Below are 22,801 nucleotides of genomic sequence, written 5' to 3'. Positions count from 1 at the left end.
GGGTAAGATGTCAGTTACATACGAATTACATCATTGTATATTCCAAAGTGGATTTGATATGGTTTTCACTTGGTTGTCCTAAAATTATACTTACAACATATCCATCCTGCTTTTTATGTGAACTCTTAAAGAATGCCACCAATCTGGAAGTTAAGCATTGCTCAGTTGTCTATGTGTTTGTGTGTGTGTATGCGTGGATCTGAGTGTTCATGCTAAGTGGCAAGAGATATGTATGTGCTATATATTATACATAGCCTCTTTGCCCTAAATGTAAATTCACAAAAAACTCATTGGATGCAGTAGAATTACAGATTTCTTTCTATAAAGTTTTCATAAATTGTGACATAAAGAGTGGGAATCATGGTTTATATGCTTACTGCATATGTTAATGGGAACTGTGGTCTAGAGCACCTATGTTTCCATTGTAGGCAGTGTTTTTAAACTTGTGATTTCAGAGATGTGGCGGCTGCTGCAAATAATGCATTGTTCTGTACTAGATCTTTGCTTAGGGAAGGAAATAGAATCTGCCAGTACTACTTTTTCCATTTAGCTTGGACTCATGATGATCACATGTCAATTTTGTGGAGATAAACTTTTCCTACTCTCCTTAGATGCATTTTTTTTTAATGGAGAAATAAATGCTTACATAGTATTTCCTGTGTCCTTGTGCCAAGTGCCAATGGTAAACTATGTCCTTTCTATATCTGGAGCAGGCTTTTTGTTTTATTTAATTCTCAGAAGGCTGGGGTGTCCAGTTACATATTTATTAAAGAACTAAAATTTCCAGCAGACTTGTAAGCTCAAAATGTCACATTCCTGGGGCGCCTGGGTGGCACAGCGGTTAAGCGTCTGCCTTCGGCTCAGGGCGTGATCCCGGCGTTATGGGATCGAGCCCCACGTCAGGCTCCTCTGCTATGAGCCTGCCTCTTCCTCTCCCACTCCCCCTGCTTGTGTTCCCTCTCTCGCTGGCTGTCTCCATCTCTGTCGAATAAATAAATAAAATCTTTAAAAAAAAAAAATGTCACATTCCTTTTTAACAACAACAACAACAAAAAGTACTCTCATTTGAGAAACATTTGTGGAAAATAGATTTGTCCACAGTAACAATTGAATTTTGAGTTTTTAACATCCTCCATTTTCATAATTCTTAGTTTTGCATTGCATATTGCTTCAGTTTATATCTTACATGTATTTCCCTATTCCTTTACTTCCCTTAAGCACATTTTAGAGTTATATTTTCTTATCCCCCATCATCCTTGTTTTCATAATTGATGTTTCATATTCATAAAGTCACTTAATTCTTTGACTTTTATACTTTCAAGTACATATTCAGACTTGGATATAAAGTTCCTTGTTGGACATATCCTGTGGGCCCCTCAAAACGATATCCTCCAACTTAACCATTTTCCCTCCAAAATTTGTTCCCTTCTCATGTTCTATCTTGGAAGAATGAAATCATTTTCCATGAAATTGCCCATCCAAAAATCTTAGAGTGTTTCCGAATGTCTCCCTTTCCTTCACCTCTTCTTTTCCTGTGCTTCTGCCCTTGTAAATCTATATCTGTTCCTGTGTCTCGATCACAACTGCCAGATACTCAGCTCATCATGTCTCATGTGCATCATTTGAGCAGCCTTCTAACTAGTCCTTCATTGAATCCCCTTTTACCGCTATTATTGATTGTTCTAAAATGCGAGTCTGGTCATATTACATCCCTCTGAATTATTTTATGGTTTTTCCTCTGTCTTCAAGATAAAGACATACTCACTGACTTCTGTAAGTGATATTATGATCTCACCCCTGCTTACCTTTTCAATTTCCACTACTCCCCACTCTGTATCACATATTCCAGCTATTCTGTGTTTTCTTCATTTCCTAGAATATACATTAAGCTAGGTCAGACCACAAAGGTTGGTTTGCATTCAAAGATTGACTAGAAGTCAAATTAGGTTTAAGGTTACTTTCACTTAGGCTTTCTACTAAATTAGAAAAAAAGCAGCACTAAGGACGTATGAAATAAACATCTAAGTGAATGGATACCGCACTTCAGTGTCCCCCTAGTTCCTTAGGGAGGTATGACCAAAATTCTATTGTCAATGTAGTATATATTAAGTGAGTAGTATGTCGGGTCATATATAGAAGTGCAGTATTTTTTTTTCCATTAGGCAGGGTGAGGGGCCATGTTAATATTCAAAGATCTACCTTCTACCATATAACAAAATTTTCCTATATCTAAACATGAATGTTTTTTTTTGCCATGTCATTAGGTTCACAGCAGGTCTTACCTTATCTTTCATAGTGATGTTTTCTCTTGCTTCCTGGCTTTGTACCTATTGCTGCTTCTGTGTGCATAGTTCTAAGACTCATTTTTCTTGATAACTCATAACCATTCTTTAAGACTCAGACAAGTGGTCATCTGTTCCAGAACATTTTCCTTCGTCATTTTCCTCACTAGCATCCTGTGCATCATTTTTTATAGTCCTCAGTGTACTGATTTTTAAATGGTGGTCTATTTACTTGTCTATTGATAAACGTAAGCTCTGTCAGAGTAAGGACCAGGTCTTACTCATCTTCATATTTTTAATATCTAGCAAAGATTAACACATCGTAATCACCTATATCTATATGAGGAAAAAAGGGAGGGAGAAGGGAAGGAATCTTTTAATGATCGAAAGATAAAGATAATAAACCATTCTGGGGGGGAGTGTGTGTGTTGTCATTTTTTGCCAAGTTGTTTTCGATCTTCAGTATTTAGTTGAATTTAAATAATCGTGATACATTAATGTCATTTTAAAGAAGGAACGTCTGTTTTAAAGTGTTCAGCCATGTTTCTTTAAAAACATTAGAATTTCTGGTTTCCAATTTGTGTAACAATATAAACTTTAAATTATTGGTTTAAAATACGTGTCTTTGGGACGCTTGGGTGGCTCAGTCATTTAAGCTCCTGTCTTCAGCTCAGGTCATGATCCCAGGGTCCTGGGATCGAATCCCACATCGGGCTCCCTATTCAGTGGGGAGCCTGCTTCTCCCTCTGCCTGCCGCTCCCCCTACTTGTGCTCTCTCTCTCTCTGACAAATGAATGAATAAAATCTTAAATAAAATAAAATATGTGTCTTCTATGGGAATACTGTAGATTAGAGACCAAGAAGTATTGCAAAACTTTTGATTTCCCCCCCACTCCTGTAATAATATGTTTTAATATTTATTTTTTATTACACAAGAGCCATGGGCCCTGACCCCGTGGAACTTACTTATTTACATCCTGTTAATGAAATGAATACAACCATTTAATCAAATCACTGTGACAGGGAACCAGAGAGTAGAGATCAAACAGGTAGGTCTTTTCCATGAAAATTAAATAGCTTTTTAATAGCTCTGTTGATATTTGAAAGTAAAGTAGTAAAATCTTCTGTGTTGGTAGACTGTTTCTAGAGCAGTAGTTCTCAACCTTGGCTACATTAATAGAATTACCTGTAAGCTTTAAAAAACACTCAAAACCAGGGGCACCTGGGTAGCTTGTTGGTTAAGCATCTGACTCTTGATTTCATCTCAGATCGTCATCTCAAAGTCATGGGATCAAGCCCCATGTTGGGTTCTGTGGTCTGCATGGTGGAGTCTGCTTGGCATTCTCTCTCTGCCCCTCTCCCTTCTCCCCGCTTGTGTTCTCTCTCTCTTTCTCTCTAAAATAAGCATATAAAATCTTTAAATAAATAACACCCAAAACCAATTCAATTAGAATGACAGGTGGGAACGTTAGGACCAAGCATCAGTGCATTTCAAGGCCAATTTTGAAGACCACCGGTCACCAGGTACTTGTATATCCTCATTTAGTTGAATTTATTTAAATAATGATATATATTAATGTAGTGTAAAGAAAGAATGTTTGCAATAGAAATCTATCTAGGGCTTTCAGCCACGTTTTTGTTTTTTTTTTTTTCCCCATCATTAGACTCTCCTGTTTCCAACATGTAGTAAATTTGAGAATATTGAGTCCAGTCTGATCTAAATTTAAAGCTTCTTCTCTTCCCAACTTGGACCAGACAGGCATTGGTGATCCCATTGGAAAAAGGCATACTTCCTTAGCACTTACTATAAAAGTGGTAGATTCCCCAAATTCAGTATTTTTTTTAAAGATTTTATTTATTTATTTGACGGAGAGAGACAGCCAGCGAGAGAGGGAACACAAGCAGGGGGGTGGGAGAGGAAGAAGCAGGCTCCCAGCAGAGCAGGGAGCCCGATGTGGGGCTCGATCCCAGGACCCTGCGATCACGCCCTGAGCCGAAGGCAGACACTTAACAACTGAGTCACCCAGGTGCCCCCCAAATTCAGTATTCTTATCCTAGGACATAAACCTGTGTACACAAGAATATACCTGGGTCCCTCTCTGGTGCCCTCATGGGACTTTGGCAGCTAGGAAACTAAATTGTAGTGTTCATCCTACTTGCTAACTGTGAATAATGAAGTCTTTTGTCCCTGACTCAGGCATATCATGTCTTCTGCCAACATCCATGAAACAGTGCTAGGCTGTTTATTAGCTAAATTTTTAGCTTATAAGCAGGGTTAGATAAAGAAATTCCAGACCCAACAAAGAAGAAGCACATTTATTATTGGGCTCCCTATCTAGAGGTGTTCATAAGTGGATGGATAAATCTCTTGATGGGGATACTGCATAAACATAGCAAGAAATAAAGCCCCAGACTAGTTTTCCTTGGACTTCTAATGTCATTACAATAGCATGAATTTTGGGGTGCCCGGGTGGTTCAGTCGGTTAAGCATCTGCGTTAGGCTCAGGTCATGATCTCAGGGTCCTGGGAACCAGCCCTACATGGGGCTCCTTGTTCAGTGGGGAGTCTGCTGGAGGATTCTCTGTTCCTTTCCCTCTGCCCCTCCCCCTGCTCATGCTCTTTTTCTCTCAAATAAATAAAATCTTAAAAAAACACAGTAGCATGAATTTTATTATTCCTTTTAGAAAACTTGGTAAATAGATTTAGACTTGTCTACAGAATACCAGAAGATTCTTACAATTATACAATGAGAAGGATATTGTGCCCCTCCCAAGTTGAACCACTAGGAAATCCCTCCATAAACATGATCTCAATACATAAATGATCCAACTTCCATCCATTGTCTCTGTATATCCCCTACTCTAATAAATCTTTATTCACTTTCAGATGAAGGGAAACTCAAGATTATTATGTCAAAAATGTAATTGATTCTAGACTTCATATCAAATCTCTTAACATCCTGGGGAATCAAGATTTGAATCTCTAATCTCTGCCTTGAGAACCCTCTTTCTGCCTTATTGTAAGTTAAGTATCTCTGACTTGTTTTATTGGAAATTCATGGACATAAGTTTCATTAGCATTAATGAGACTTTAGTATCTAATGCAGAGGTAAGAACATAATATTTTTCTCTCATTGCTGAAAGCCTCTGATAATGTTTACCAGAATACTTTGAAAGTGTAGATTAAAATCTAGTCTGGCATTCTAAAAGAGTGATGATTCAGATTTGGATCACCTATGATACCTGGCCTTCACTGAGCATAAATAAAGCTTTAACACTAGCATCGTGGTCATAACCTCCCATGGTCTTTGTCTTTCTCTTTGGAAATGTTTTGTGTGTCGTGCACATTCATCCACTGGGTGGCAGTATGTACTCAAGAATGTATACTGTTTCTAGTCCCCCTGTTCCTGCCTCCCAACTGAATTTAAGATGTCAAACTTTTTTTATCTAGAAAACAGCCATTGTATCAAATCATAAGAAACAGTTTTGTCTGAATTCAAGCTCCTACCTAGAAGTGACTACAGAGATTTTGATAATGTTAATACTTTCTGCCATGTACTCTCAACCACATTCTCTCTCTTCCCAATATGTTCACACACACATCCTTCATGGTCTTCTCATCACTCACCATTTTAGAGTTTTTCATACCTTCCTCCTTAAACACACACATGGCCTTTCTAAATTCCCGTAACCTGTTTTTCAACTCCAATACTCTTAGTATCCTAACTCTTATTTCTGTGGCTCTTGCCTGACAATGGACTTTTCCCTTTTTCCATATATACTTATTCAAAAAATCAAATAATAGAATGTTAAGGGATTTTTACATATCATCAACTTTGAGTACCTAATTTTTTTCACAGATGAGCATACTGAAGTCCCAATATAAAGTCAATAATGTTAGTGCTGGACCTGACACTAGAGATCATCTACTTAGAGATTCTACAGACACCAGTGTTGAGACCCAGAGATCTGGTCATCCCAGAGGTAATAATGTGGAGCTGTATCTTTATTCCCTTGATCCTCAGATCAGAGCCCTTTTCATCACAGAGCTTTGCCTCATTTAATCATTGATTTATACATTCAACTCATTCATCTATTCATCAAAAAGTATTTAAGTAGCTGCTCTGTTCCTGGCATCGTGCTAAGGTTTGCAGGTACAAATTTGGAGAGTTACACCACTTTAAAGAGTTGAAGCTAAAATTGAGTAAACTGCCACCAGGTGGCATAAGCCTTCAGATTGGCAAGGACATTTATAGGTAGTTTCTAGGTAACCAGTTTTCCTTCTTAGACCTTTTTTTTTCAAACTCAGATGATGAGAACTGGTTTGAATGCGCATTCAGACTTATTTTCTGTTAAGGTGCTGCCAATCTGTCAGCCTCCCAGGCACAAGTCTTTGAGTTATTTTTCTGTTTCCTTTCATGTTTTACTCATTGACTCACTGCTTGTTCAAACTGGTTCCTTTCCTCACCTTTAGCAGCTTTATAAAAACCTGCAATTTAGCAACGTCAGGAAAACAACACGGCTAGTCTCAGCCTACTGCAAGTTCACTGCTACTTCTGAGGCTATGTTCCTACTGTTCTCTTCTCTGAAATTCCTTCCTTGTAAAATCATTGACTTACCAGTAATCAACAAACATTTGAATGGTTTTTATGATGATGCTGATATATGAGATGCCAAACTATGTACTCTATTTCCATACCCTTTCTACCCTTCTGAGAGTAAAAAAAATCCAGTTGGTAAAATGGGTATATGAACAAATAGATTGAAGGCAATTACCAGGCCTAGTGATGACCAAAATATCAACCTTGCAGGGGTGGTCAAGAAAGAAATTGGCCCTTGAGTTAGGTCTGGAGGTAACTCAAATAGCTTAAATGGATACAGAGTCAAAGATGGTTTTATAGAGTGGGATGAAATGGCATGGTATTTCAAAGTCTGACAATTTTAGTATGGTTGCAAGGTATGTTTATAGGTAAATGGCCAGAGTTGATATTAAAAAGAAAGGTAGGGACCAGATTATGAGGGTCCTTGAATGACCTGCAAGGAAGTTAGGACTTTATCCTTTAGGCATTAAAAGTCATTACAATATTTAGGAAAGGGGATGACACAGACAGATTTTCATTTTAGAAAGATCATCCCCAGTCGTATGTGGCATGGATTGGAAAAAGGTGAGACCAAATATAAAGGAACCAGTTAGGAAATTACCATAGAACCTGAGTGGGGAGGCTAAGGCCTGAACCAAGGTAAAACCTGTGCTGAAGGAGAAGTGGGGATGGATCTGAAAGCATCAGCAGGATTTGATAATATGATATTGTGATTTATAATAAGAAATACATATTTCATCTTTGTCCCCTTTTCTGGCATCTTTGTCCCCTTTTCTCCTAAAACCCATGGAATTTTCTAAGTGATGAGAACCAGAAAGGTGTCTTTTGTTATGTTAATGAGGTGACTTTTGGAAAATTCCTGTGTCACCAAAGGATGGTGGCTGATTGCCAGGAGAAGGAGGAAATGATTAGAGGGTTGGAACTTTCAGTCCCACCCCCTGACCTCAGGGGATGGGGGAGAGGCTAGGGGCTGGAGGTTGAATCTATCACCGATGGTCAATGACCAATGATTTAATCAATTGTGCTAGTAATGAAGCCTCCATAAAAACCCAAAAGGGTGGGAGAGAGCTTGCAGGTTGGTGAACACATGGAGATTTGGGAGCAGTGGCACACTCAGACTATGGAAGCTCCCTGCCCTTTCCCCATACCTTGCCCTATGCATCTCTTCCATCTGGTTGTTCCTGAGTCACATCCTTTTATAATAAACCAGTAATCTACTAAGTAAAATATTTCTCTGAGTTTTGTGAGCCATTCTAACAAATCAATCAAACCTGACAAGGGAGTCATGCGACCCACCAATCTAGAACTGATTGCATAACCTGGACTTGGGACTGGCATATAAAGTGGAGGGGATGAGGATGAGAATAGGAGTGGGGGCTGAAGACATTCTTGTGAGACTGAGCCCTTAGCCTGTGGAATTGGACACTATCTTCAGGTAGTGTCAGAACTGAATTGAGTTGTAGGACACCGAGCTAGCATCTAAGAATTACTTGGTGGTGTGTGGGAAAATTTCTCCCCATACAAATTGGAATCAGTTTCAGAACCTTTAGGTGAAGAATATAATTTGAGAGTAAGGAGAAAATGCTAGGTGGCCACTAGGTTCCTGGCTCAGGTCACTGGGTGAATGGTGATGTCATTAAATAAGATAGAGGATGCAGGAGGCCAGGCAGTTTTTAGGGGGTTGTGGTGGTGAATGTCCTGAGTTTAGGACATATTATCTGATTATTTACACTAATCAACCTCATGCATTATTAACATATAGGCTAGGATGAAAGGTCTAGGTAAGGAAAAACTCCCTTAGAAAAACATTCATCAATCAATATGTCAGTCAAAAATATTTTTGTGCTTCTTTTATGTCTTCTAAGGAGTTAAGTGCAATGGGTATGTGGACCACACCTCCCAAATTGTCCACAAGAGTTTCACTTTCCTACAGTATTACTTTCAATAAAGGCAATTCATTAAATATGTAATTAATATGATTTGATTTTTATATCTTGTAAGACTTTTATCATAAATAAGTTCATAAGTTATTAAAAGGTTTAAGGCATGAGTCCTGAAAATAAGAGATCTGTAGTCTAATCCAGAAGAACTCAACATCTCTTAACCATTTAGTGGTAAACTTTGGTGTTATGAAGGTTCATGGGGCATCCAGAAAGTAGCTGTCAGTTTTGGGAGGAGGAATTAGAGAGGGCTACAGTAAGATGAAATTGGAATTGCAGCAGTGCTCTAAAGAATGACCAATATCTGAAAAGTCAGGCAGTGGGTGAGAAGAGTAGCATTAGGAAAGACAGCAAGTTGGAAATGACCTCAGTGAGATTGAGGACCATGGCCTATCTTGATTCGTCTTTTGACTCAGCCACAGAGAGCAGCTGATAGGTTGTATGACTCCTATTTCTGCTTTCCCATATTTACCTCCTCTTCATGATTCACTTTATTATTTTTCTGAGTTATAGTGAAGATTTCTAGTTGTATGGTTTCCATGATTTCTTTTTTCCATTTTCTTCCTGGTTTTTTTAAATTTGCATTTCATCATGAATTTCTGCTTTTCTGACTTTCATCCTAAAAGTTCTGCTAAATTTTATATTCCTAATCACCTTAGTTTCTATTTTTGGTAACATTCCCATTTGCCTGTGAGGTCCACATGCAGCCTTTTGAGGCAATGTAGTTGAAATTCCCATTAGAATTAACTGTGTAATAATGAGATATTCTTCTAGCATATTTTCAAGAGCTGTGGACAAATAAACATGTGGCACTGAAAAATCCATCATGCGACAAGGATATGTATTAGTGCCTCCTGCACAGTAGACATTTGATAAATCTTTCCAAATGAATGGATTTTACGTAATATCTTGTTAATAAAAAAAAGACTACATCTTTTCTGGTGCACACTTTGCATAGCACTTTTTACTATCAGAATAAGAACTACAGTAGGAGGCTCAAGGAATAAGCAGCAAGGCCATGGTTCTTCTGGATATGATTTCCTCTGTCTTCTCCTTCAGTCAAATCAAGCTGACTTCAATGATCTGGATGGAGGTGAAGGTCAGGGAACTGGTGTATCAACCCCCTTCTATCCATTGGGCCCTAGCCCAGGAATCTGTAGGAAGTATATCAAAACGCTAGTCCAAATGGCTGATGTCCACTTCAGCTATTTGTTCACAAATAGGAGTTCTGAAAGCTTTGAAAACAATTTGTTCTTGAAACTTTGTGAGCATTCCTTTTATAATTTGTTTATGCTGTTGAGTGAACAAGCTACTGATGTCTCTGCTAGAGCAAAATTAAAATTCAACTAGGCTCACTTTGATGGTTGGTCATAAATTCCAGGTTAGCAAAGTCCACATTAATGAGATTTTATTATCTATCTAAATATGTATATGTATATATGTATATGTGAATTAAGAATGATAGCAATTTGAAACTGGAAGGGAACATAAAGTAGAATTCTGTTTAAAGCTCACATTTTACAGAGGAAGAGATTTATGACTGGTAAATTGTTCTTTTTTCTTGTACTCAAGAGACTAGTTCTATATTTAAACACAATCCATAAATAGCCTCTTTACAGATATAATTCGCTACGATTCCATGACTCTCTGAGGAGCAGGTTACACGTTATATAATGCTCTTATTTTTATTAGCTATGTCTTATCATCTATAAGTCTATAGGCACTTTGAAGGTAGAAATTTTGTTTTATTTATCTTTGCATTTTCCATCATACCTGTTTCAGTACATCCCACATCTGATACTGTATTAAGCATGAAGCCATCTGCAGACAGCCATGATCCTGCACTGAAATTAAGGAAACAGGCATTAAGGTGGTAGGTCTCCTGTGGGCTTAGCACATTTCTTTTGCTTCAGAACATCTGATAGTTTCCCTGGAGATCCTTGTTTGCTGTTCAGAGACCTGCAGTCTACACTCTTCACCTGATAGTTATAAAGCTGTGTCCCTATGCTCAGGCCTTCCCATCCCATTTTTTTCCCCACCGTAAAACCAACATCTGCATTGGACTGGACTGGATTTGCCATTCTCTGGTTTGGACACAAATTGGAATTGCTACCACTGCACAGGACCCTGTTCCTTGTGCCTCTCAGTTCATCCTCCTTCATCCTGGCATGCTGAGTTTAACTTGGGCATCCTGCTGTAATCCCACTCTGAGAGCTAAAGCTATTGCTTGCCTATCACTGATACATAAAAGAAATCAGTGTTGAACAATTTGAAAGAATGAATTTTGTCATTAATTATGCAGTTGACAGGTATTTTTTGAGTACCTAATATATACCATACTACATGCTGTTCAGGTGTTAGAGATACAACAAGGAACAAGACTAAATCCCTGCCCTCCATGGAGTTTACATTCTAGTCTAGAAGGAAAATGATAAGCAAATAAATGAATAGATATATAAAGTTGCTGCTAAAAAGTAAGTGCTGTGAAGAAACATAAAGCAGGGAAAGAGAATAGAAAATGACATCATTAATCAAAATCACTAACATGAAGGAAATGCAAATCAAAACCACAATGAGACATCACCTCATGCTGTTAGAATGGCTATTATCAAAAAGACAAGAGATAACAAGTGTTCACAAGGATGTGGAAAAAGGGAGCCTTGTGCACTGTTGGTGGGAATGTAAATTGGTGCAGCCACTGTAGAGAACAGTGTAAAGGTTCCTCAAAAAATTAAAAATAAATTTTTAAACCAAGTAAACCAAAACTAAGTGACTGAAGCCATGTGTGAGATGCCAGTGACCATGGAGTCCTAAGGACAGTCTCAGCCAAACTGCTTCCATCGAGTGAAAATAGGCTTTGTGATGGGCTGAGAAGTGGGCATGGTGGCTGGGGTGCTCTTCCGCACCTTTTCCTGTCTCAGGATCTGAATGTGGGATCGGGAGCTGATGTGTGTCATCGGGAAAACCATGATGCAGAGTGGTGACCCCTTTGGCACATTGATGGCCATCAGGATGGGCATCTGATGCTAATGAGGGCAGTGATTGCCCATTACAGCTACCCCTTCCCATCAGTGCCAGCTCATGTACTCTAATAAAACAAAAGTCTTTGAGTAACTGAAAGAAAAAACAGAGCCACCATATGATCTAGCAATTCTACTTCTGGGTATTTATCTGAAGAAAACAAAAATATTTATTTGTAAAGATAAATGTACCTGTATGTTCATTGCAGCGTTATTTATGATAGCCGAGATATGGAAACAACCTAAGTGTCTATCAATGTATGATTGGGTAAAGAGGATCCACACATACAATGGAATATTAGCCATAAAAAGAAGGAAATCCTGCCATTTGCATTGACATGGTTGGACCTCAGGGACATTATGCTGAGTGAAATAAGTCAGATAGAGAAAGACAAATACCATATGATCTCACTTATATGTGGAATCTAAAAAAAAAAAAACAACTCCCCCAACCCCCCGAAAGAACAAGCTCAGAGATACGGAGAACAGATCAGCGATTGCCGGAGGTGGGGGAGTGGCAAATGAATGAAGATGGTCAAAAGGTACAAAATTCTTGAAAATAAGTAAGTCCTGAGGATTTAAAGTACATTATGGTGACTATAGTTTGTAACACTATATTATATATTTGAAAGTTGCTAAGAGAATAGATTTTAAAGTAATTCAAAAAAAATAAGGGGGCGCACCTGGGTGGCTCAGTCATTAAGCATCTGCCTTCAGCTCAGGTCATGATCCCAGGGTCCTGGGATCAAGCCCTGCATTGGGCTCCCTGCTCAGAGGGAAGCCTGCTACTCCCTCTCCCACTCCCCCTGCTTGTGTTCCCTCTCTCACTGTGTCTCTCTCTGTCAAATAAATAAAATCTTTAAAAAACAAAATGAGGGAGTACTATTTTAGGAAGAATGGTCAGGGAAGCCCTGGACTAGAGACAAGTTGGAATCATCTGCATATAGGTTGTACTGAAAGCCATCCATTCATAGGATGGATGAGTGAGATCATGTAGAGAATAAATGTACTTAGTGAAGAAATGTCTGAGGACTCAGCCTTGGGGCATTCCAGCATTATAGGGGAGGAACTGAGGATGATTCAGGAAAGAAGATCAAGAAGGACTAGCTACTGAGGTAGAAGGAAAGGCCAGCAGGAGAGTGTAGTGTTCTGGAAGTCGAATTGAGAGAGTATTTCTAAAAAGAGGCCAGTCAGCTTAGACCAAGAATTGACTTTTGAATTTGGCAATTAGAAGCTAATTGGCGATCAAGGAAATAACAGTTTTGTTGAAATGGAGGGGCCCCTGATAGAAGTCGGCTCAAGAAAGAATGAGAGAAGAAGAAATGGAGGGTGGATGTGCATAGTGCCTTTACAGTACATTGCTACAAAAGGAAGCAGAAAATGGGCAGTACCTAGAGAGAGCTGTGACCAAGAAAAGCTTTGATTTTTCTAAAATGGGAGAAATAAAACACCGTTTTTGTGAGCAGAGAACAAAGATGCAGCAGAGAACTGGTGATGCAAGAGAGGGATTATATAGGCAAGAGGCTGTGAGATTCAGTGAGCGTGCAGAACACATTTCTTCCAGTAAAAACAACTTTCAGCCAGAGACTTAGGGCACTGCGAAAGAAGGCAAACAGGCAGTGGTAAATTAATCATTTTGGCAAGTGTGCATTTCATTTCTGCTCTGTTTTTCTTTCTCATTGTTAAATTAAGTGAATAAGTGAAGTTATACTGATAGTGAATATGCAAGTGAAATTATACTGATAGTAAGAGTGTTGATACACATAATTTTAGACAGTGACCCATCAGTGAGGTCAGTGGTATCTTAGTGAATTATTTGTAGTCTCTAATCCTAGAATAACTTGAAATGTACACTCTTCAGTGTATGGTAAATAATCTATCACATTATTGTAATTATACCCACGTCATTAAAACAATAGCAACTTCCTTTTTGTAGCATGTCTGCTAATGGGTCTTTAGTTTTCTTGAGGAAAGCCTCAGAGAAAACCCAAATGGGAAATGTATGACCCTATGAACAGAAAATACAACTTTTCCTATTTTGGTTTTTCTCTTTATAGTACTTCAGTTCTAAGTTCTCAGGCATAAGTAGGGGTAGAAACTGACCTAAAGTCCAATGTACTTTTTACTCCCCCCCAAAACAAGTATTCTACAGGATGAGAAATTCAAACGAGATAAATAAGAAACAAGATTTTCAGGACATCAGTTGTGATCAGAAAGAGGGAGTACCCTCAGTGAATATAAAACCTTAATGACAGGTGTGATGAATTTCTGTTAATGTAAAACTACAGACTTTTAGGTCTAAAGAATGACAATAAAGATCATCTATTCCAACCACTTTATTTTACAGATGAATAAACTCAGTGACCAGGTGATTAAATAACTTGCATGAAGACGCCAGCTATGTTGGGTGAGTTTTAAAATTAATAAAGAGAAAACTAGGATAGTAATAATAATAATAATAATAATGATAACATTTATTGAGTGCTTTCATATACCAGGCACCATGCTGAGTACTTTACAGTCAAAACCTCAGTGAAAATTTACAGCAAGTGTATGAACTGGAAAGTAAGAGATTTCTTAACCGAACTGCTACTTAATTGACTTACCAAGTTCACTACTTATAGCTTTATTACCTTCTCTTTAAAAAATTGACTGATGCAGGTAGCATGATGAATACTTTAGGCTGGTTAAGTTTTTTTCAAAAATTTCTTTACATTTATCTAATCTGTAATCTTCAGGCACAATCTACATTGGTATCAGTATCACCTGAGAATTTGTTAAAAATGCCGATTATTAAACTACGCCCAGACTCCAAGTCTTGATACCAAGAGTCTTTCATCCTCCTTGGATTAGTAGCTACTCAAGGTATACTTATCTTACAGTGAAAGGCAGGAGTTCACTAGATCAAGCACAATTGTGCAAGCACAGTTCAAACCTCTGCCAGTGTCATGTTCACTAACATCCTGCTAGACAAAGCAAAGGAAATGGCCAAGCCTAAATTTAAGGAGTGAGAAAATATACTTTCATTAAGGAGAGGGATGAGGGTGAATATTTAATAAACAAGGATCTAATCTACCATCTGAATTTACAAATGGTATTCTTTACAAGAATAGTGTTTAGTATGTTGTTATCAAAAGCAGTGCAAATAGTTGACTCAATACAATTTAACAAATATTTATTGAATGCCTTTTATTTGTTGGTGTGTGTTAGGTATTCAAGATATAGAGATGGATGAGACAGTCCCTGCCTTCGAGAAACTCAGACACTGGGGTGCTTGGGTGGCTCAGTTGGTTAAGTGTCTGGCTCTTGATTTTGGCTCAGGTCATGTTTGAGCCCTATGTTGGACTCTGCTCAGATCAGGATCTTCTTGAAGTCCTCTCCCTCTGCCCCTCCCCTCACTCACATGTGCGTGTGTGCTCTTTCTCTCTCAAATAAATAAAATAAATCTTAAAAAAAATAAAGAAGCTCAGAGACTGACCTATAAGCAAATCAAAATTTCATGTAATGAATGGAGCAAAAGCATTTACAGCTCTCTAGGGCTGGTGTTATTATTTTCATTTTATACATAAGAAGCTGAGACTAAGAAGGATTAAATGATTTGTACAATATTATATAATAGACAAAACTGAAATCCCACCCCTTTTTAGGGCAGAGGATTAAAAACCTAAACTTCCTGTCATTCCACATATCCTTCCTCAGAAAATGAACACAAAAGTGATTCAGTCTAATACTTCACTTGATGCTGAATCCTTGTATCCTTACGGCAGCAAAAAACCAACATCTCAGTGAACTGAACACCATGATAGTAGATGCAGAATGGATTACATATGCTTCCTGCTGCTCTGTAAATCTTCCCTTTTTACTATTTGACTTAGATTCCCTATCAAACTCACCTTTATAATATTTAAATCATAAGTCAGATTTGCATACCTATCCTCAGCTAATAGAGATCTGAGATGCTTGAGGGTACTTTGATCAGTTTTAAAAATATCTGACTCACAGGCCATGGTCTTTTAGTGGATTGAACTTTTGTTAATATAAACTATTTTGATGATAAAGGGAAAACTGAATGGACCATTGGGGCTTCCATTCCTGAGAAGTAAAAAGGATTATGGGCAGTAAAAGGTATCTTGAGGATTGAAAGTTATGTATAATTATGACTTTCAGCCCTGTTAGCCACCATAAGCTATTACTATAATGTTCTATATCAATATTTAATAGTGTGTAATAACAGTTTCAATATGAAATGGTTCTTCATATTTGTTCAGAAGAATATCCATGAGCTAATGTTTGCAGAACATTCACCATAATCCTATTAAGGCAAATTATAGGTACCGAGTTATTGTCCCCATGTTAAAAAAAAGAGAAACCAGCACTTCACTAGGGTAAAGTAAGAAGTCATTGGAAGAGTCCAATATAGCACGCGAGTCCAGTGACTACTAGCCCGGACAGTTAGACTTTTGGCTCTTGGAACAAAACTTCGGGGAATGTTAAGGGCACAAAAATAAACCCAACCACTAAGACTTAATTTTATGTGGCCTGTCAGAAACTAGTGAGCACATTTAATGCTTGGGTAAGAATCAGGATAATTATGAATATTAAAAAGGATAAGGAAACTTGATGAATCAGAAGAATTTTTCTGTGCCGTCATTTACACTGGAGGATGTTTGTGTTCTGTTCATTTCTTGCAGTGAGTTTCATGTTGGTTATTTAGGGTCTGGGTTTTGGTTCACTGCAGTTATAGTTAATGTAATACTAGCTGCCAACATTTTATTACTTCAATTTTCCCTCTTCTTTCCCAATTCCCAAGCTTGTCATCTCTAGAGGGATCCCTTCCATGATGCTTAGTACTGAAAGTCTGTCTCAGTACTGAGAGTTTCTTATACAAACAGAAGTCCAGTCAAAGCTGCAGACATTGTTTCCCCTTCTTGATGACTGAGTATTGGAGCTGAGTTGGGCCTGTTCTTCAGGGAGTTCCCAACTATTTAATCTGTTAGAAAATATGCCTGGTTATGATCTCCATCTTTTTGTACTGGTTGAGGGCTGATTTGTGACCTTGATCTATTGATGCCTGATCTATTCTGGAGAATGTTCCATGTGTACTCGTAAAGAATGTGTATTCTGCTGCTTTAGAATGAAATGCTCTGAATATATCTCTTAAGTCCATCTGGTCCAGTATGTCATTCAAAGCTATCATTTCCTTGTTGACCTTCTGCTTAGATGATCTGTCCATTGCTGTGAGTGGAATGTTAAAGTCCCCTACTATTATTGTATTATTATCAATGAATTTCTTTAAATTTGTTATTAATTGATTTATATATTTGGCTGCTCCCAAGTTGGGGACATAAATATTTATAATTGTTAGATCTTCTTGTTGGATAGACCCTTTGTTATGATATAGTGCCCTTCTTCATCTCTTATTATAGTCTTCGGTTTAAATTCTAGTTTGTCTGAATTAGTATGGCTAGTATGGCTACTCCAGCTTTCTTTTGATGTCTATTAACATGATAGATGGTTCTACATCCCCTCACTTTCCATCTATCTTTGGGTCTAAAATGAGTTTCTTGGAAGTAGCATATTGATGGGTCTTGGTTTTTTTATCCATTCTGATACCCTATGTCTTTTGATTGGAGCATTTAATCCATTTACATTCAGAGTAATTATTGATAGATATTAATTCAGTGCCATTGTATTACTTGTAAAGTTGCTGTTCTGATAGATTGTCGGTTCCTTTCACTTTCAATGGACCTCTGATAGAATCTGGGAAATAGTGACAAGAAAAAAAATATACATCTCTCTTAACTTCAGGTCTAGATACTCAAAGAATTTTTTATTTACAGTGGGCAAATATCTTTGGAGAGTTTTAGGAGCTATTCCCACCTGTGTACATTTGAAATAGAAATGAGGTTTCAGGTTGCTTGTATCTCCCGGACAGAATATTTGTTTACACAAAAGGGAGGTAAGGTGATGGCACAAGATTTTGGAATGCCTTGTCCATGAACATATGTGAGCAGGCCGCTGGTATAAAAAACAAGACCCATTAGAAATCAATATATTTTCTTTTTGTTATTTTTCTTTTTCATCTTATTTTTAAAAAGATAAGTGGCCCTCTTTATTTGGTTGAGAAGGTAAACATTCTCTCATCTTGGGATAAATCATTGGGAAAAGGGTAAATGAAAGAGAACAATTTGAGATGGGAACTCTTTAGCCTATCTTTATGCCAATAATTGATATTACTTCGTGTCAGTGCTTGCGATTTTCCTCAGCCTGCTTGCAAGGGCTGGAATTTATCAATTCAGGCATTTCCATGACACCAATTTGATATGTCTCCATCTGAATTTCACATAGTTGCTTCTAGCTCGAAGGTAATTTTTCTGGCTCTATATAAATTTTTAAAAAAGGTTAAAATGGCAAAAGTTTCCAAGATCATTTCTACCTTTTTTTAGTCTTTTTTTCTTTTTTTGGTAAGACTACACTGCTTCAATAGTCAGTTGCCCAATTAAATGATTATATTCTTAATTATCCCCATGATTTGCAGGATTATGGTTTTAAAAATTAAATCCTACAGACAGCTCATGTAACTTGCCCTACCATCTTTTAGAAATTAGATCCTTTTTAAAAAAAAAAAAATCCTGCCATTTTTCTCTCCCATAGAGATTGAATTACTTGTGTACCCTTTTTGTTTTGAGCCAGACTATTCAATTTCTTTCAGGCCATTGATTCAATCATTATATTCTCTATTATAAGTATGACTCAGCTAAATTTATTATTATGAATTTTTGAAAAAAAAATCTCTTTTATTTTGAGAATTGGTTTGGTATGCTAGTGCCTTTCTTTCCTGTGAGGAAGCCTTATTGTTGTTATGTTGTTTCCCAATTTATCTGGCATCTCTAAATGTAATTTAATTGTTTTATGGTAGTTGGACTTCTCTTTCCTTTGGACTGACATTTATTCTGTGCCTTTCTCTTTCTGTACTTTTATCTACTCATGATTCAGATGGTGTTGCTCATCTATCTTTAGAAATCAAGCAGTTTTCAGGTGTGATTCACATTTCTTTTGTCCTGTAATAGGGAAAGCAGAAATTATTATTAAGTGAAGTGTATACAAATGAAAACTAGAGGTTGAGATGAATGAGCTGTTTTTCAAAGTTCCTTCAGAATGCCAGTATCAGGGCCAGAAAGCAACTTCTCTCTGATTTCAGATCCTAGATTTGTTTATTGGCTCTGTTGCCTCTCTTCATTGACCAGTCTCTGAAGCAAAACAATGACTGAGAAACAAAAGAAAGCTAGTTTAGATCTTCCAGGTCAGATTTGCCCCTAGAAATTCTATGTCTTTACTTAAGTGGTTGAAGCTTCATTGGTACTCTGAAGGAAAGGCATTAGAATTTTTCATAACTCATCCATTAATTAAATCAATATGCATTACTGTTTATTATGCCAGGTACTGTGGATATGCAAAGATAAATACAAATAACAGCTTCCACCTATTGAGCAAACTCTTTTCTAGGAACTTTTCATATTCTCTTTCTAATCCTGACAACCATCTTTCAAGAGAGGAATTGTTATCCCCATTTTACAGATGTGTAAACTGAGACTCAGAGAGATGAAGTGACTGGTCCAAAGTTACACACCTAGTAAATGGCTGAATTGAGATTTTAACTCACGTCTGACTCCATACTCATTCCCTTTCTCTTATATCATATATCGTGCTCATTAATTCCCCCTTCCATGAATAGGACTTTGTCTCTACCTTTAAAAGATTTATAAGTACATAAAAGGTCATGTATTGGGGGTTCCATTTATACGAAATGTGCAGCATAGGCAAATCTACAGAGACAAAAAGGAAAATTAAGGTTTGCCTAGGGCTGGAGTAAGGGGCTGCAGAGTGAGAGCTAATGGTACAGGATATATTTTTGCAGTAATGCAAATGTTCTAAAATTATTTGTGGTGATGGCTGCACAACTCTGTGACTATACTAAAAATCATTCAATTGCATACTTCAAATGGGTGAATTGTATGATATGTGAATAAATCTCAATAACGCTGTTCTTTTTTATAAGGTTAACAATATAGTAAAGAAGACAGATCTATAAACAGCTAAGATGATACTGGGAAATGTGAAACACATATGAACAAGGCACTCTGGAAACTCAGGGGAAGGTGCAATTATTAGGTCCGGGGGGGCTGGAAGATGGCTTTATGAAATAAACACATTGGAGCTGAATATGAGAGCAAAATTAGAATATTATAGGCAGTGGAGACTAGAGGCTGAGAAGGTGGCATGGGCAAAGTCAGAGGCAGGTGCAAGAACTAGGTTTTTCTGGGAGAGTAGCAAATCATCGCAAGTTATTAAGTCGGAAGTTGGTGAGTGGGGAATACAGAAAGAAAAGAGGTTGGAAAGGGATCTATTTGGAGGGTCTTGAATGCCATGTTGAGGAGGTAAGCTTTATTCTGTACATTATAATCTTTTTCATGGTGGGAAAAAGTAATTTTTTTTTATTTTAATTTTCACCTTATTGGGGCACCTGGGTGGCTCTGTCAGTTGAACGTCCAACTCTATTTTTTGGCTTAGGTCATGATCTCAGGGTGATGAGATTGAGCCCTGAATCAGGCTCCACGCTGGGTATGCAGCCTGCTTCAGATTCTCTCTCTCCCTCTCCCTTTTCTCCTCCCCCCTGCTCATGTGCGCACGCTCTCTCTTTCTCTCTCTCTCAAAAAAAAAAATCTTTAAAAAAATTTTTCAGCTTTTTGAGGTATAATTGACAACATTGCATGTATTTATAGTGTACAAAGTGATGATTTGACATACATATACTATGTGAAATGATTACCAAACATCCATCACCTCACATAGTTACCATTTTTTATTTGTGTGTGGTAAGAATGCTGAAGGTCTATTCTCTTAGCAAATTTCAAGTGCATAAGGCAGTATTATTAACTATAGGCGCTGTGCTGTACTTAGATACCCAGACTTATTTATCTCATACCTGAAGGCTTGTACCCTTTGACCAGCATTTCCCCCACCATTTCCTCTACCTCCAAATCCCTGGTAACCCACCACTCTAGAAAGAGTATATATATATTTTTTTATTTTATTTATTTATTCGACAGAGATAGAGACAGCCAGGGAGAGAGGGCACACAAGCAGGGGGAGTGGGAGAGGAAGAAGCAGGCTCATAGCAGAAGAGCCTGATGTGGGGCTCGATCCCATAACGCTGGGATCACGCCCTGAGCCGAAGGCAGGCGCTTAACCGCTGTGCCACCCAGGCGCCCCTAGAAAGAGTATATTTTAAAACTGGATCTAAGTTGACATTTTTCTATTTTAGAGTTCTACTTTCAGCAAATCAGACCATATATTAAACTAAATTAATGCTGCAAATTTGAATTTTCCTAATTTTGTTTTAATATGTACATTATGTAAGTATAAATTTCTTTCGGTTTCATAGCTGTAAAACTGTTTAAAGTGTAAAGAATTTATACCTAGCCTCACTCGGTACTAGGGGACACTACTCTATGTCCTATTCTGCAGTGCTGAGAATCTGTACCCAAAGCACCAGAGGTACTTAGAGTTTTTGTAGAGTAACAAATAAGACTATCATAGTTTGTTAATAGAAACAGAAGAGGAGGAAAATCTGACCTGTTAATAAATGAAAATTTAGATAGTTGAACCATTTGGAGTAGTACTAGGCATGATCTTAATGTAGGATGGAACCTTTGATATAGATTTTATTTGATGACTTCAAACTTTTTTTAGAAGTAATATTGCTCTAGTCACTGCTACAGGTAGCATAGGGAATGAATGGTTAAATATCCAGCAACTTTCCTCTCTTGTCTATTCACTAGATTTAATATTTTGACAGACTCATTTGACAAAAACAGATTGGCCGATCATTTAACTCTTGTACAAAAAGAAAGAAAGGAAGAAAGGAAGGAAGGGAGAGAAAGGGGAGGGAGGGAGGGAGGAAGGAAAGAATGGAAGGAAAAAGAAGAGCTTTCTAGTATTTTACCTAACAGGCATTGGGAAGTAGTAATCCTTTTTCCTTTCTTTTTTTCAATGAGACAACAATGGTTGTGACCTTAATACAAGCTCAGGGTCTATTTTCTGGTCAAAAATATATAGGAACTTTGAAAATAAAAAACAACAACAAAAAACAAGTTTCCCCCCCCATCTCCTTCTATATTTCAACTCTGCAAATTGTTGTATCATGATGCCTTTCACAATAATGCAAGAAACAATGTTAGTATATTTTGTCAAAAGAGACCTTGTTAAAATTTGAAAATTTCTAGATAACTATATTTTTATGATTCTTTAAAACTTAAAGATTAAAGCATTAAAAAATTTGAATGTTTATATGTTCCTTATTGTTAATATTTAAATGAAAAAGTCATCACAAATTCAGTAAGGAGGTAGGTAAAAGAATAGGAGGGAGAGGTATTTTATAATTATTCAATTTTTACCAAAAAAAAAATAAGTTTGTTATCCATACTCATTTCACTTGTTCCTCTTTTATTTTTATTGGTATATCTGACTCCCTTTTTGCCACTTTTTACCTTCCTCATTTTCTTTCTGCCTTTCTCCTTTATTGCTTCCTTTCTCTCTCTCTCTCTTTTGCCTCCTCCTCACTCCCTTTTCTCCCTTTCCCCACTTAATGGACCATTCTTGGGACTAAAGGGAAATTTTTAAGGGTAATTTAGAACAAATTTAGTGTATTGAGTATGATTTAATATTATTTATTGTTCATTTAAAATGTGATGAGTTTAACTTTTTTATATTTTATATATATTTATATATATAATATATATATATAAAATGAGAAGTATAGATAGTAGAACTAATTGGAAATAGCTAATAATTTCATTAGTGAGTAACTTAAAAGAGATAAAAACGTGGGATTGTGGATAGGTTTGGAGGAATGTTCTTAAAATCTATGGAGCTAGATATTTTTTGTTAAAAATAAAT

The 22,801-nt window shown here is 37.2% G+C and overlaps 1 protein-coding gene and 1 pseudogene across 2 annotated transcripts in view; both read left to right on the top strand.

The window, feature by feature from the left end:
* LACC1 (laccase domain containing 1) overlaps window positions 1-22,801 on the top strand; it is a 61,179-nt gene that overhangs the window by 12,927 nt on the left and 25,451 nt on the right. Inside the window, exon 6 of one of the 2 annotated variants that reach the window (XR_004626746.1) lies at window positions 14,190-14,249. The exons of the other annotated variant lie outside the window; for it this stretch is intronic. The gene's annotated coding sequence lies outside the window, so the exon portion shown is untranslated. The remainder of the gene's footprint in view (window positions 1-14,189; window positions 14,250-22,801) is intronic. 2 annotated transcript variants of the gene reach the window in all.
* Window positions 11,613-11,944, top strand: LOC100479718 (annotated as a pseudogene).

The sequence above is a fragment of the Ailuropoda melanoleuca genome, chromosome 7 (assembly GCF_002007445.2).
Source record: "Ailuropoda melanoleuca isolate Jingjing chromosome 7, ASM200744v2, whole genome shotgun sequence".
Taxonomy (NCBI): domain Eukaryota; kingdom Metazoa; phylum Chordata; class Mammalia; order Carnivora; family Ursidae; genus Ailuropoda; species Ailuropoda melanoleuca.
Note: the sequence above shows the minus strand (reverse complement) of the source record. Positions and strands in the feature narration are given on the sequence as shown.